Source organism: Pseudophryne corroboree, chromosome 10, assembly GCF_028390025.1.
Source record: "Pseudophryne corroboree isolate aPseCor3 chromosome 10, aPseCor3.hap2, whole genome shotgun sequence".
Lineage (NCBI taxonomy): Eukaryota > Metazoa > Chordata > Amphibia > Anura > Myobatrachidae > Pseudophryne > Pseudophryne corroboree.
The window spans coordinates 285,068,613-285,083,760 of NC_086453.1; positions in this window are offsets into that span (position 1 = coordinate 285,068,613).

The following is a 15,148-nucleotide window of genomic DNA, read 5'->3' on the forward strand; positions in this document are numbered from 1 at the left end:
CTTGCGAGTGAACAACTCGGAATGAGGGCCATGGTTTTGCCCATCTGCTAACAAATTTGCTGCTGCGATCAGGTCTGAATTACACCCATAGACAGGAGAGGAGCTTACTGTGAATTGTTGGAAATGACTTTATACACTATACATGACATATAGTGGGGAATTCAATTAAATGTGACACTGAATAGCGTTGGGAATTAGTGGAAATTCAATTAGCCGCATTGTGCCTGGCACTTAAGTCAGCAGATGCAGGTTACCATGCCTAAAAATCAGTGGCGGATCTTGCCACGGGCAAGCAGGACTTTTGCTCGGGGCGCCGCCTTCCGGAGGGCGCCGCACCATGGCAAGATCCTCCACTGTCAGTGTGCGCCCCAGCAGTGTCCCCCCGCTGTGCCCCCCCTCCCGCTGTGAGAAGGGAACCAGACGCTACGCGTCTGGTTTCCCTTCGTGGCGCTGGTCCTCCCCCGCTCTGAAGGGAATCAGACGCTAAGCGTCTAGTTTCCCTTCATGGAGAGGACCTTTGGTGTGCGGTGCGCGATGACGTCATCGCGCACCGCACAGCATTGTGGCATAGACGCTAGGGGTCATAATTGACCTCTAGTGCCTATGCTGTTCTATGGGAGAGACGTCATGACTGACGTCTCTCCCATTGATCCGAGGAGAAGAGCGGCGTCGGTCTGCAGGGCCTGGAAACAGGAGCGGGGTACAGTAAGTATACGGTTTTTTTTTCTGTTTTTTTTCAGCGGCGCTACAAATGGGGGGCGTGACTGACCACGCCCCCATGTTAAGCCACACCCCTAACTTTTGCCTGGGGCGCCGCAAGGGCAAGAACCGGCCCTGCGTAAAAATGCCATTTAGTTGCAGTAAATGGCATTCTCCGACTAAAGTGCCAGTTGCGATGCTTTTAGCACAGGCAGTAATGCCGCTACTCACATCACAACACTAGCTTTGTCGGATTTCTGCTGTAACCTCAGGAGGGTACAAGCAGAAATTCTCTACTCGCGAAGTCCTCTACTCATGAAGTTTACAGCACGGCTAATTTAAAATCTGAACAACAGTCAGGAGCATAAGACAGGTCTGATAATCAAAATGTTTTATCCAGACTGTTCTCCAGCTGTTTAATTATCCAGTACCACAAACAGTATTCAGAAAGTTAGTTGTTTTCTTTTTAGAGAGAATCACCTATTAAATACCTAGGAACACCCTAAGATCACTAGGGGACATATATAGTTATACACTATATACAGTATATATATATATATATATATCCTGGTTTCTGGACCGGCACTCCTCTCTCATCAGTAATGCTGCTCCGGTGCCTCCAGTGACGTGCGGTATCTACCAATGGAAAAAATCTGCGGCACTCGGAGTCTTTGCTGCAAAAAGTGTGTATTTACACAAACATCCCAACCAACGTTTCGGGGCTCGCACGCCCCTCTGTCAAGGTGAACAGAAATGAAGACAGACTAAACACCACTTACCTATATACCTAAGAAGAAGCCCGCCGTGAAGGAAGCGCCGCCCGCCGCTGCGTTCTCTGGCTCCGGTGTAAGCATACTACTGACGCGGACTGATGACGTGGCGCCGTGTAGCCATGGAAACCGGAATGACAGAGTGCGCGTCAGCGCGCGTTGGAAAAATAAACAGTGACACATAGTTACAGAACCCCGGTGACCTCTAAAAATTATTGACAACTGTTATATGATTGTTACAGGGTACAATAGAAGACTGTTAAAAGTTGCAATAAACACTATAGCGGATTAATCGAACCGAGGGAAGCCCGTTCCTGACAATGATGTGTATGTGGTTAAGTGACCTGGGGGAAAGAGTGGTGTGAAATGTGACAAGTAGTATGAAGTGAAGAGGACTATGTTTGGTTATGAATGTGACAGTGTAAATGTGAACCGAGGAGTGTGATGAAGTGATCGTTGTGAACTGCATGTAGTGTGGCTGCCTAGGAACAATCAAATGGAAACCTGCAAATAAACTAAGAAGTGCTATGAATGTGAGGACATGAAAGGAACAGGGGAAAGGGGTGCTGACCACGAGAGACAAGGTTCACAAACCGGTTATCCCCTTTGTCAGTAAGCACAACACGACCAGTACGGTATTACCGAGGGCCACGAGAGCGTTGTGGCCTATCATTTCCACAGATAGACAGCTCCATAGCTTAACTGATAAACGCCCACTAATGTGCTTTACTAGAGGGAGAAGCATTAAAGACCGAGTGGTCCGCATGGACATCACAGAGTTCTGTCCTACATCAACGGACAAGTCCTCTTTTTTGAAGAAATCCCCCGGTGTTATAAGTGCCCTAAGTGCACGACGTGTTCATATATGCTTACAGGCTCGTCCTTTCAACATCCACATCACCACCGGTCCTTCAAGATAAGATATTCTTTGTCTTGTACCTCCACCCACATTGTATACATCATCAAATGCCTATGCAATTTATTCTACGTGGGGGAAACTGTAAGGACACTAAGAGAGAGAATGGCCCTCCATCGGTCAGCCATCAAACAGGCCCTTAGTGGAAAGGACTCGGACCAGCCAGTGGCGAAACACTTCGTGGATAAGGGCCACAAGCTGAATGACCTCAGACAGATGGTCATCGACCATGTTCCAGTGAACAGAAGAGGTGGGAATAGGAATGGTTTACTCCTGAAACTTGAAGCCAAATGGATTTTCCAGTTAGGCACTATCAGCCCTAATGGTCTCAATGAGATAATGCCGTGGAATGTATTCCTATGAGGGACAAGGGGCCTGTAGAAGCAGCTACACTCGGCCATCTTATACCTTCTACTTGCGACATTGTTCAGGACAATATGTTATAACCAGCATTGATAGGATTTTTTTCCTTCTTTTCCATCTAGGGCGGGTTTCCAGCCGGGGGAATGTCCGTTCCACCCCTACTCATTTCATCACATTCTCTAGTATGCCACTCATTCTATTGACACTTGACCATTTTGACATTCCATTTAATTTGCACTTTTCCAACAGTTAGCGCCGCCAGGCACTTTTCACGAGACAGGCCCCATGCTTTCTACCTCGGCTTTGTTTTTTTTGTTTTTTTCTCTTTTCTCAACTCCCCCCCCCCCCCCCCTACAACCCCCCCTCCCCCTTTCCTCCCCCCCCAACCCCCCCTTTTTTATCCCCCCCACCCCTTTCCCCTGTTCCTTTCATGTCCTCACATTCATAGCACTTCTTAGTTTCTTTGCAGGTTTCCATTTGATTGTTCCTAGGCAGCCACACTACATGCAGTTCACAACGATCACTTCATCACACTCCTCGGTTCACATTTACACTGTCACATTCATAACCAAACATAGTCCTCTTCACTTCATACTACTTGTCACATTTCACACCACTCTTTCCCCCAGGTCACTTAACCACATACACATCTTTGTCAGGAACGGGCCTCCCTCGGTTCGATTAATCCGCTATAGTGTTTATTGCAACTTTTAACAGTCTTCTATTGTACCCTGTAACAATCATATAACAGTTGTCAATAATTTTTAGAGGTCACCGGGGTTCTGTAACTATGTGTCACTGTTTTTTTTTCCAACGCCCGCTGACGCGCACTCTGTCATTCCGGTTTCCATGGCTACACGGCGCCACGTCATCAGTCCGCGTCAGTAGTATGCCTACACCGGAGCCAGAGAACGCGGCGGCGGGCGGCGCTTCCTTCACGGCGGGCTTCTTCTTAGGTATATAGGTAAGTGGTGTTTAGTCTGTCTTCATTTCTGTTCACCTTGACAAAGGGGCGTGTGAGCCCCGAAACGTTGGTTGGGATGTTTGTGTAAATACACACTTTTTGCAGCAAAGACTCCGAGTGCCGCAGATTTTTTCCATTGGTATATATATATATATATATATATATATATATATATATATAGTAGGTGCGTGGACCGGCACTCCCACCACTTAAAATATGGGCCCCGGTGCCCTCTGGTGCAAATGTGTTAGATAGAAGGCGATAAATCAATCAGCGGCACTCGGGGTCTTGTAACAGCAGGCAAGTGTATTAAAAACTCACGGCATAGAAACCAACAATTTGGGACAAACACGTCCCTTTGTCAAGGTGAGTAACGTTACTCACCTTGACAAAGGGACGTGTTTGTCCCGAAACGTTAGTTTCTATGCCGTGAATTTTTAATACACTTGACTGCTGTTACCAGACCCCGAGTGCCGCTGATTGATTTATCACCTTCTATCTATATATATATCTATATGTATATATATATATATATATACACTGCTCAAAAAAATAAAGGGAACACTTAAACAACACAATGTAACTCCAAGTCAATCACACTTCTGTGAAATCAAACTGTCCACTTAGGAAGCAACACTGATTGACAATCAATTTCACATGCTGTTGTGCAAATGGAATAGACAACAGGTGGAAATTATAGGCAATTAGCAAGACACCCCCAATAAAGGAATTGTTCTGCAGGTGGTGACCACAGACCACTTCTCAGCTCCTATGCCTTCTGGCTAATGTTTTGGTCACTTTTGAATGCTGGCGGTGCTTTCACTCTAGTGGTAGCATGAGACGGAGTCTACAACTCACACAAGTGGCTCAGGTAGTGCAGCTCATCCAGGATGGCACATCAATGCGAACTGTGGCAAGAAGGTTTGCTGTGTCTGTCAGCGTAGTGTCCAGAGCATGGAGGCGCTACCAGGAGACAGGCCAGTACATCAGGAGACGTGGAGGAGGCCGTAGGAGGGCAACAACCCAGCAGCAGGACCGCTACCTCCGCCTTTGTGCAAGGAGGAACAGGAGGAGCACTACCAGAGCCCTGCAAAATGACCTCCAGCAAGCCACAAATGTGCATGTGTCTACTCAAACGATCAGAAACAGACTCCATGAGGGTGGTATGAGGGCCCGACGTCCACAGGTGGGGGTTGTGCTTACAGCCCAACACCGTGCAGGACGTTTGGCATTTGCCAGAGAACACCAAGATTGGCAAATTCGCCACTGGCACCCTGTGCTCTTCACAGATGAAAGCAGGTTCTCACTGAGCACATGTGACAGAGTCTGGAGATGCCAAGGAGAACGTTCTGCTGCCTGCAACATCCTCCAGTATGACCAGTTTGGCAGTGGGTCAGTAATGGTGTGGGGTGGCACTTCTTTGGGGGGCCGCACAGCCCTCCATGTGCTCGCCAGAGGTAGCCTGACTGCCAATAGGTACCGAGATGAGATCCTAAGACCCCTTGTGAGACCATATGCTGGTGCGGTTGGCCCTGGGTTCCTCCTAATGCAAGACAATGCTAGACCTCATGTGGCTGGAGTGTGTCAGCAGTTCCTGCAAGACGAAGGCATTGATGCTATGGACTGGCCCGCCCGTTCCCCAGTCCTGAATCCAATTGAGCACATCTGGGCAGAGGCGGAACTGCGTTGCACTGGGGCCCGCCTCTGTCCAGGGGCCCAAAGCATGTAATGAGTCAAACTGACTCATTACATGCCGCTGTGCGCTGCGGGCAACCGCTGCCCGCAGCACACAGCCACCCGGAGAGGAGAGGAGCAGCGGTACGGGGGAAGGAGGAGGAGGGAGGTGGAGGAGGGAGCCGCGGCAGCGCTTTGTTACTGGTGGAGGCACTGCTGCTGCTGCCCCTCTGCTTCACTATAGGCTGTCTTCCGAGAACAGCCTATAGTGAAGCAGAGGGGCAGCAGCAGCAGCGCCTCCACCAATATAACAGCGCTGCTGCGGCTCCCTCCTCCACCTCCCTCCTCCTCCTTCTCTCCTGCCCGGGAATCGTCTGACGCTGCACCGAGGAGCCTGAGCCAGCGGAGAGGTAAGTATAATTCTTTCTTTCTTTCTTTCTTTCTTTCTTTCTTTCTTTCTTTCTTTCTTTCTTTCTTTCTTCAAAAAAGAGGGACTGTCTGCCACAATGTGTAAAAAGGGGGAATCTGCTTGCCGCAATGTGTAAAAAGGGTGAATCTGCCTGCCGTAATGTGTAAAAAGGGGGAATCTGCTTGCCGCAATGTGTAAAAAGGGGGAATCTGCTTGCCGCAATGTGTAAAAAGGGGGAATCTGCTTGCCGCAATGTGTAAAAAGGGGGAATCTGCCTGCGGGGAATCTGCCTGCCGTAATGTGTAAAAAGGGGGATGCTGTCTGCCATAATGTGTAACAAGGGCACGCTGTCTGCCGTAATGTGTAACAAGGGCACGCTGTCTGCCGTAATGTGTAACAAGGGCACGCTGTCTGCCGTAATGTGTAACAAGGGCACGCTGTCTGCCGTAATGTGTAACAAGGGCACGCTGTCTGCAGTTATGTGTAAAAAGTGTACGCTGTCTGCCTCTATGTTTAACAAGGGCACGCCATCTGCCGTTATGTGAAAAAAGTGTACGCTGTCTGCCGCTATGTGTAACAAGGGCACGCTGTCTGCCGTTATGTGTAAAAAGGGTACGCTGTCTGCCGCTATGTTTAACAAGGGCACGCTGTCTGCCGTTATTTGTAAAAAGTGTACGCTGTCTGCCGCTATATGTAACAAGGGCACGCTGTCTGCCGTTATGTGTAAAAAGGGGACGCTGTCTGCCGTTATGTGTAAAAAGTGCACGCTGTCTGCCGTTATGTGTAAAAAGGGCACGCTGTCTGCTGCTATGTGTAAAAAGGGCACGCTGTCTGCCGTTATGTGTAAAAAAGGGGGACGCTGTCTGCCGTAATGTGTAAAAAGGGGACGCTGTCTGCTGTAATGTGTAAAAAGAGGAATCTGTCGGCCATAAGGTGTAAAAGGGTCTCTACCTGGTGTAGTGGTGCTACTGTGCGGCGTAATTTGAAGAATGTCGACTACTGTGCACCGTTTTATGAATTGATATTATTTTGTGGCCACACCCCTTCCCCACGAAGCCACGCCACTATGTATTTTTGCGCGCGCCTGCGGCGCGCACTGCCCCTGTTTTGCATGCAGGGGTGGGGCTCCGATGCCGTTTCTTGCACACAGTGCTAAAATGTCTAGTTACGGCACTGTTGCTAGGTATCCATTTCCCTGAGCAGGTCCCCCTCACCAGATCCTCTCCAGGGGTGAGGGGGTGGACTTGGATGGCATGGGGGGGGGGGGGTGGGGGGGGCAAAGCAATTTTGTCGCACATGGGCCCACCGCTCGCTAGTTCCGCCACTGCATCTGGGACAACATGTCTCGCTCCATCCACCAACGCCACATTGCACCACAGACTGTCCAGGAGTTGGCGGATGCTTTAGTCCAGGTCTGGGCGTTGTAGGAGGTCATACAGGCACGTGGAGGCCACACACACTACTGAGCCTCATTTTGACTTGTTTTAAGGACATTACATCAAAGTTGGATCAGCCTGTAGTGTGTTTTTCCACTTTAATTTTGAGTGTGACTCCAAATCCAGACTTCCATGGGTTAATAAATTTGATTTCCATTGATAATTTTTGTGTGATTTTGTTGTCAGCACATTCAACTATGTAAAGAACAAAGTATTTAATAAGAATATTTAATTCATTCAGATCTAGGATGTGTTATTTTAGTGTTCCCTTTATTTTTTTGAGCAGTATATATATATATATATATATATGTATATATATATATCAGGCTGCAGCTGTCGGACTACATGTAATGGAATCTCTCTGAAGAATTAAAAACCTCTTTTTCATCTTTAAAAGTGAGTGCTGGTATTTTCTTTTTGCTATATTTGGGAAGAAGTGAGTGTATATATATATATCTCCTATATAATAGCCCAGATCTGTCCCTCTGTGCCTGTGTGTATAATGCTGGGCGTGGCTAGGAGCTCTCATTGGGTTAGCAGCAGGTCTATCACAACCAGTCCACAGCTGATTGGGCGATAAACGCCCTCCCACACAGGTTACATCCAATGGGAGGGTCTGCCCTTTGGCTGCTGTCTGTTCCCAGAGCAGGATTAACAATGGGGCTGATGGAGCTGCAGCTCCAGGTCCACACCCCAAAATAGGCCCACTGCATCTGCAGCAACATACCGTCCAACAATCTACACATAAAAATAGCAACAAATTCGAAAAGGGGGGCGCGTCCACGGGTAAAGTGCTGTGGCCACGCCCCTGTTCCTATACTTTCAATGTGAGTTTGGAGAACCAAAAATCGGTACAGACCATAAAAATAAGGGACTGTACCTGCCAAAAAGGTGCAGCTGGAGGGTATGCCACTGCATCTGCAGCAAGTCTCTGTGCTGTAGATAGGGGAAAAAATAATAATTTTACTGCAGTGCTCTATGTGGGTCATTCCGACCCGTTTGCACGCTGCACTTTTTCGCAGCCGTGCAAATGGGTCAGAACTGCTCATGCGTGCAGGCGGCAATGCGCAGGCGCGTCGTTGCCTGGTGACGGCCGTCGCAGGGCAGCGACGAGAATAACAAAGAAACCATTTGCAGCGGCGAACGTAAGAAGAATGACAGGAAGAGGCTGGCCAGAGGCGTCAACTGACTGTTTTCAGGGAGTGCCGATCCGAACGCAGGCATGCCCAGCCGTTTCCGGGGAGGGATCCTGACGTCAGCTCCGTCCTGGATGATCGCAGCAGGTGAGTAAGTCCTGAGCTGTGCAGAGACTGCAAAAACTTTTGTTTGTGCAGCTCTCTGCACAAGCGTTTGCAGCCCTGCACAGCGATTCCCCCCTCCCCTGTAGGCGGCGACTACCTGATCGCAGCAGTGCTAAAAGTATCCTGCTAGCGATCAGGTCGGAATGACCACCTACGTCCTGCTGTCAGTCCACCTGCCCCCTCCGGCATCAACAATCCCCACTCCCTAGCCACGGCGCAGGTGGAACAAAAGCTGCTGCGGCCACTGGCATAGATGTGTATGAAAGCGGCACAGCGGAAGGCTTTCAGAGCCCTCCCTGTGCCGCATACTCTCTGAGCCCCGAAGCCTCCTCTTCTCTATGTGATGTCCCAGAAGTGCCTCCCCGCCACAGCCGCACCCAGATCCCCAGAGGCCCTGACTCCGCAACACAACACCTGGGCTGCCGGCCTGGCTAATGTAACGGATAGAGTGGGTGATATCGCGGCGGGTAATGTCTGGATACTGAATCAATGTAAAAGGTGACAGTGCTGTGTAGTGCAGTGGGTGAGCAGTGTCACTGACACTGCACAGCACTCTCACCTTTTACATTGATTCAGTGAGTCAGTCGGTTCTGCCAGCCAGTCACTATTGTTAGCGCTGATGTCCCAACGCGCCGCGTTACAGGGAAGTAAAAGCACTACATAAACTACAGCTCCCAGCAGCCCTTAGCGCCGAAGCATTCCCGCGCTAAGGACTGCTGGGAGCTGTAGTTTATTGAGTGCATCTTCTTCCCTGTAATGCGGCGCGTTGTTACACTGGCGCTAACAATAGTGACTGGCTGCTTGGCTGCTGTGCGAGTTTCCGGGAGAGTCACTGCCAAAGGGAGGACAGCAGCTTAGCTGCTTCCAGCAGGAGAATCAGGAGAAGTATTTCCTGCACCTCCCCCACTCGCAGTACCTCCGGGACCCATCCGCGGCACCCCTACACCACCAGCGGTGGCTCCGGACCCCTCCCCCACCCGCAGCACCCCCTCACCCGCTCCTTCCACACTCGCAGCACCACTGCACCCGCCCCTCCCCCACCCGCGACACCCCCACAACCGCTCCTCCCCCACCCGTGGTGGCTCCAGACCCCCTCCCCCACCCACCGCACCCACTCCCCCGCCACTCCCCCACCCGTGCCACCACAGCACCAGCCCAACCCGCAGCACCACCGCAACCACCCCTCCCCCACCCGCGGCACCCCAGGACCACCTCCTCCATCTGCATCTCCCCCCGCACCTGCCACTCCCCCAACCACAGCACCTACTAGGTGATTCATCAGGCCCTGTATGCGCTGTTCACGCTGTTGCAAGGGGCTACGACCCCTTAACCATCACATGCCCTTTGTCCGTGCAATATTTAACCACTCACACAATTATGATTGGAGGTAATACTCCGTAATAATACAACTAATGCATGCCACAAGGGCGTGCAAGGGTTAAGGGGGGTGTAACCCCTTACGACAATGTGAAGAGCACCCGTAGGGTGCGATAAATCACCTAGTATATATATATATATATATATGTCCATTTTAGTTCGCACTCCTGTATATAGAAAGTATTGTCGGGGTGCTCTCCTCAGATGCACACATAGTATAGACTTGTTTGTGTGAAAAGATCTCTCACCAGTCAACACAATAACAAATACAGGCGGCACTCCACGGTCTTCAATAGCAAGGTAGTGAGTTTATATGTGGAAAAAAACACATTCTGGTCCAACGTTTCAATACCACGTAGGGTATTTTTTTCAAGGACAAATGGTGATGAAGCAAATAGTGCATTAACTGTGTTACCTTAAGTACTTTTACACACACACACACCAAGTGGACCGGGAGGACGTGGCGGGTGGGAAGTCTCCGGCGGCCCCCGATATCCGGCTGCAGTCGATGACGTCACTGTTGACTGGCAACCGATCAACAAACCTCCCGACGCGTCCTGCCGCTGCACTGGAGGATACATAACATACATTGTGATATCGCTAGTGATACAAAGTAATACATTAAGAGGAAACAAACGTATCCAGTTTCCATAACCTGCTAAAGTGTGATGACAACAATATACCGGTAAGTAAAATGTGTGTTAAAATTGTTGCATATTTAAAACATCATATATATTAATCGACTGGTTAATAGCCATGAAATAAAATATTATATATCTAAATCTACTAGTTCCATAATTCTTCAAAATGACATGGATATTATATTATGATAAGCGCAACAAATCGCACAGATGTATCATGGAGGCGTCTAAAGATCTGTAACTATAAAAAGATATTCCACATCTGTTTCTCGTTAAGTCCATATGGAGATAAAGTATTTAATAAGAAAATCCATCGAGCTTCACATTGTGCTAATAACTTTTGCCTGTCCCCCCCCCCCCCTAGTGAGGACAGGTATATGATCCACAATTTGATATTTTAAACTAGATAGTGAATGTTTGCACAGTTTGAAATGACGTGCCACAGGCTGATCATTGTCCTTCCCTTCTATAGCGGCTTTGATAGCGGACCTGTGGAGGGCCATCTGTTCTTTGAAAGTCCTGGTTGTCTGTCCAACATACAACAATCTGCACGGTCATGTGATCACATATATTACATATTGGGTGTTACACGTCAAAAAGTGATGTATAGTGTATTTCTTGCCAGTTACTGGATGTTGAAACCATTCTCCCGGGATCAGATAATTACACGTGGTACAGAATGGACAACGATAACAACCTTTACGGGTGGAAAGTGTCTGCTTGGGCCACGGTGCCTGCAGTAATAGTATACTGGTCGAGTAACGGCACTCAGTGGTCCAAACAACTTCATATCAAAGCGCTTAACGCAATGATTGCAACATTTATTAGCCCGTCGTCAGGCAATACACATAATAACTTCCGGGGGTTGCACGCTTAATAGTCTGGAATTCTAGAGTATATACACTCCTATATTCAGGAAGTTTAGTTTGTTAGAAAATTGACACAATTTTAGATTAGTTTTTTAAAATTATATATAACATAGATATGTACACTAAATTAAGGACGGTATAGGTGCACGTTGTAGTTGTCAGCGATATATGTTTAATGTATTTACAGCACAAATTGGTGCATAACAAAATTTTACATAAAGTTTTAAAGTATATAAAAATAGGATTTTAATAACCTACCGGTAAATCCTTTTCTCGTAGTCCGTAGAGGATGCTGGGGTCCATTTTAATACCATGGGGTATAGAAGGTTCCGCAGGAACCTTCGGCACTTTAAGACTTTTTAACAGTGTGAACTGGCTCCTCCCTCTATGCCCCTCCTCCAGACCTCAGTATAGGAACTGTGCCCGAGGAGACGTACATATTCGAGAGAGGAATTACTAATATACTTGTGGCGAGATTCACACCAGCTCACACTATACACAAAAAACATGTCGGCTAACATGGCCTTTAACATAAATCATGCCAACCAGCATGTATAACGCAACAGCAACAGCTGTCAACATCAAAACACATGTGTGCAAAAAGATAAACGTAATCAGCAGGAAAAAATTAGCACTGGGCGGGCGCCCAGCATCCTCTACGGACTACAAGAAAAGGATTTACCGGTAGGTTATTAAAATCCTATTTTCTCTTACGTCCTAGAGGATGCTGGGGTCCATTTTAGTACCATAGGGATGTACCAAAGCTCCCAGTACGGGCGGGAAAGTGCTAATGTTCCTGCAAAACTGACTGACCAAATTTTAGGTCGTCAGCAGCCAAGGTGTCAAACTTATAAAACTTAGCAAACGTGTTTGCACCTGACCAAGTAGCAGCTCGGCAAATTTGCAAAGCCGAGACACCCCGGGCAGCCGCCCAGGGCGAATCCACTTTCCTTGTAGAGTGGGCTTTTACCGAAGTCGGTAACGGCAATCCTGCTGTGGAATGAGTGTGCTGAATGGTACCCCTGATCCAGCGCGCAATAGTCTGCTTAAAAGCAGGACCCCCAATCTTGTTGGGGTCATAGAGGACAAACAAAGATTCTTTTTTCCTTATTCTAGCCGTTCTTACAACATAAGTCCTCAATGCTCTGACGACATCCAAGGACTATGAGACGACTGAGGTGTCAGACGCCACTGGCACCACCATTTGGTTGATATGAAAAGAAGACACAACCTTCGGAAGGAAGTGCTGACGTGTTCTTAGTTCAGCCCTATCTTCATGAAATATTAAGTAAGGACTCTTGTGTGACAGAGCTCCTAACTCAGACACTCGTCTGCCTGATGCCAAGGCCAACAGCATGACCACTTTCCAAGTGAGAAACTTCAACTCTACCTGTTGTAGAGACTCAAACCAGTCCGATTTAAGGAACTGCAACACCACATTAAGATCCCATGACGCCGCAGGAGGCACAAAGGGAGGTTGGATGCGCAGAACCCCCTTCACGAACGTCTGGACCTCAGGAAGAGAAGCCAAGGCCGAAATCTGAACCTTGATAGATTCTAATCTCAATCCAGCATCCACACCCACCTGTAGAAATAGGAGAAGTCGTTCTAATTGAAACTCCATCGCAGGAGACTTCTTGGATTCACACCAAGATACATATTTTCTCCAAATACGATGGTAATGTTTGGACGTTACCCCTTTCCTGGCCAGAATAAGTGTGGGAATGACTTCATTGGGAATACCCTTACGGGATAGGATCTGGCGCTCAACAGCCATGCCGTCAAACGCAGCCGCGGTAAATCCTGATAAACTAATGGCCCCTGCTGAAGCAGGTCCTCGCGAAGAGGAAGAGGCCGAGGATCTTCCAGTAATAACTCTTGAAGATCTGGATACCAAGCCCTCCTTGGCCAGTCTGGAGCAATGAGTATTGCTCGAACCCTTGTTCTGATGATCTTGAGAACTTTTGGAATAAGTGGAAGTGGAGGGAACAGATACACTGACTGAAACACCCACTGGGTCACCAGTGCATCCACTGCTATTGCTTGTGGGTCTCTCGACCTGGAACAATATTTCTGAAGCTTCTTGTTGAGGCGTGATGCCATCATATCCACTTGAGGAACGCCCCAACGACTTGTCACCTCCGCAAAGACTTCTGGGTGGAGGCCCCATTCTCCTGGATGGAGATCGTGTCTGCTGAGGAAGTCTGCTTCCCAGTTGTCCACTCTTGGAATGAAAATTGCCGACAGAGATTTTGCATGTCTTTCTGCCCAGAGGAGTATCTTTGTCACCTCTGCCATTGCCGCTCTGCTTTTTGTTCCGCCTTCACGGATTATGTAAGCTACTGCCATTACATTGTCTGACTGGATCTGTATGGGACGACCTTGAAGAAGGTGTGCCGCCTGATGAAGACTGCTGTACACAGCTCTCAATTCCAGAATGTTTATGTGAAGGCGAGTTTCTTGACTTGACCACCTTCCCTGGAAGCTTTCGCCTTGCGTGACTGCTCCCCATCCTCGGAGACTTGCATCCGTGGTCACCAGGATCCAGGCCTGGATCCCGAACCTGCGTCCCTCGAGGAGGTGAGACATTTGTAGCCACCACAGGAGCGAAATTCTGGCTTTTTGCTGACAAGATTATCTTTTGATGCATGTGGAGATGCGACCCGGACCACTTGTCCAGTAGGTCCCACTGGAAGACCCTGGCATGGAATCGGCCATATTGTAGCGCCTCATAAGCCGCTATCATCTTCCCCAACAGGTGAATGCACTGATGAATTGATACTGTTCTTGGTCTCAAAAGTTGTTTGACCATGCTCTGGATCTCCTGAGCCTTTTCCACCGGTAGAAATACTCTCTGTACCTCGGTGTCCAGTATCATTCCCAAAAATGATAACCTCATCGTCGGTTCCAACTGAGATTTTGGAAAGTTGATGATCCAACCGTGCTGTTGAAGTACCGTTAGGGATAACGCTATGTTTTGGATTAGTTTGTCCCTGGATCTCGCTTTTATGAGGAGATCGTCCAAGTATGGAATTATGTTGACTCCTTGTTTGCGAAGGAGTACCATCATCTCCACCATCACCTTGGTGAATATTCTCGGAGCCGTGGAGAGCCCGAACGGTAATGTCTGGAATTGGTAGTGGCAATCCTGAACTGCAAACCTCAGGTATGCTTGATGTGGCGGGTAAATGGGGACATGCAAGTAAGCATCCTTGATGTTCACTGACACCAGAAATTCCTTTTCTTCCAAGCTGGAAATCACCGCTCTCAAGGATTCCATCTTGAATTTGAATCTTTTCAAATAAAGATTCAGAGATTTTAGGTTTAAAATCGGTCTGACCGAGCCATCCGGCTTCGGTACAACAAACAGGCTTGAATAAAAGCCTTGATTCCTTTGTTCGGCAGGAACCAAGGCAATTACTTTGTCTTTGTATCGCGTTCAGGACATTTGTGCTGTCTTGAGCAGAAACTGGCAAGGCTGATTTGAAAAATCGGCATGGGGAAGGTCTTGAAATTCCAACTTGTAACCTTGGGATATTGGCCCTCATTCCGAGTTGTTCGCTCGCAAGCTGCTTTTAGCAGCATTGCACACGCTAAGCCGCCGCCTACTGGGAGTGAATCTTAGCTTAGCAGAATTGCGAACGAAAGATTCTCAAAATTGCGAATAGAAATTTCTTAGCAGTTTCTGAGTAGCTCGACACTTACTCTGCCACTGCGATCAGTTCAGTC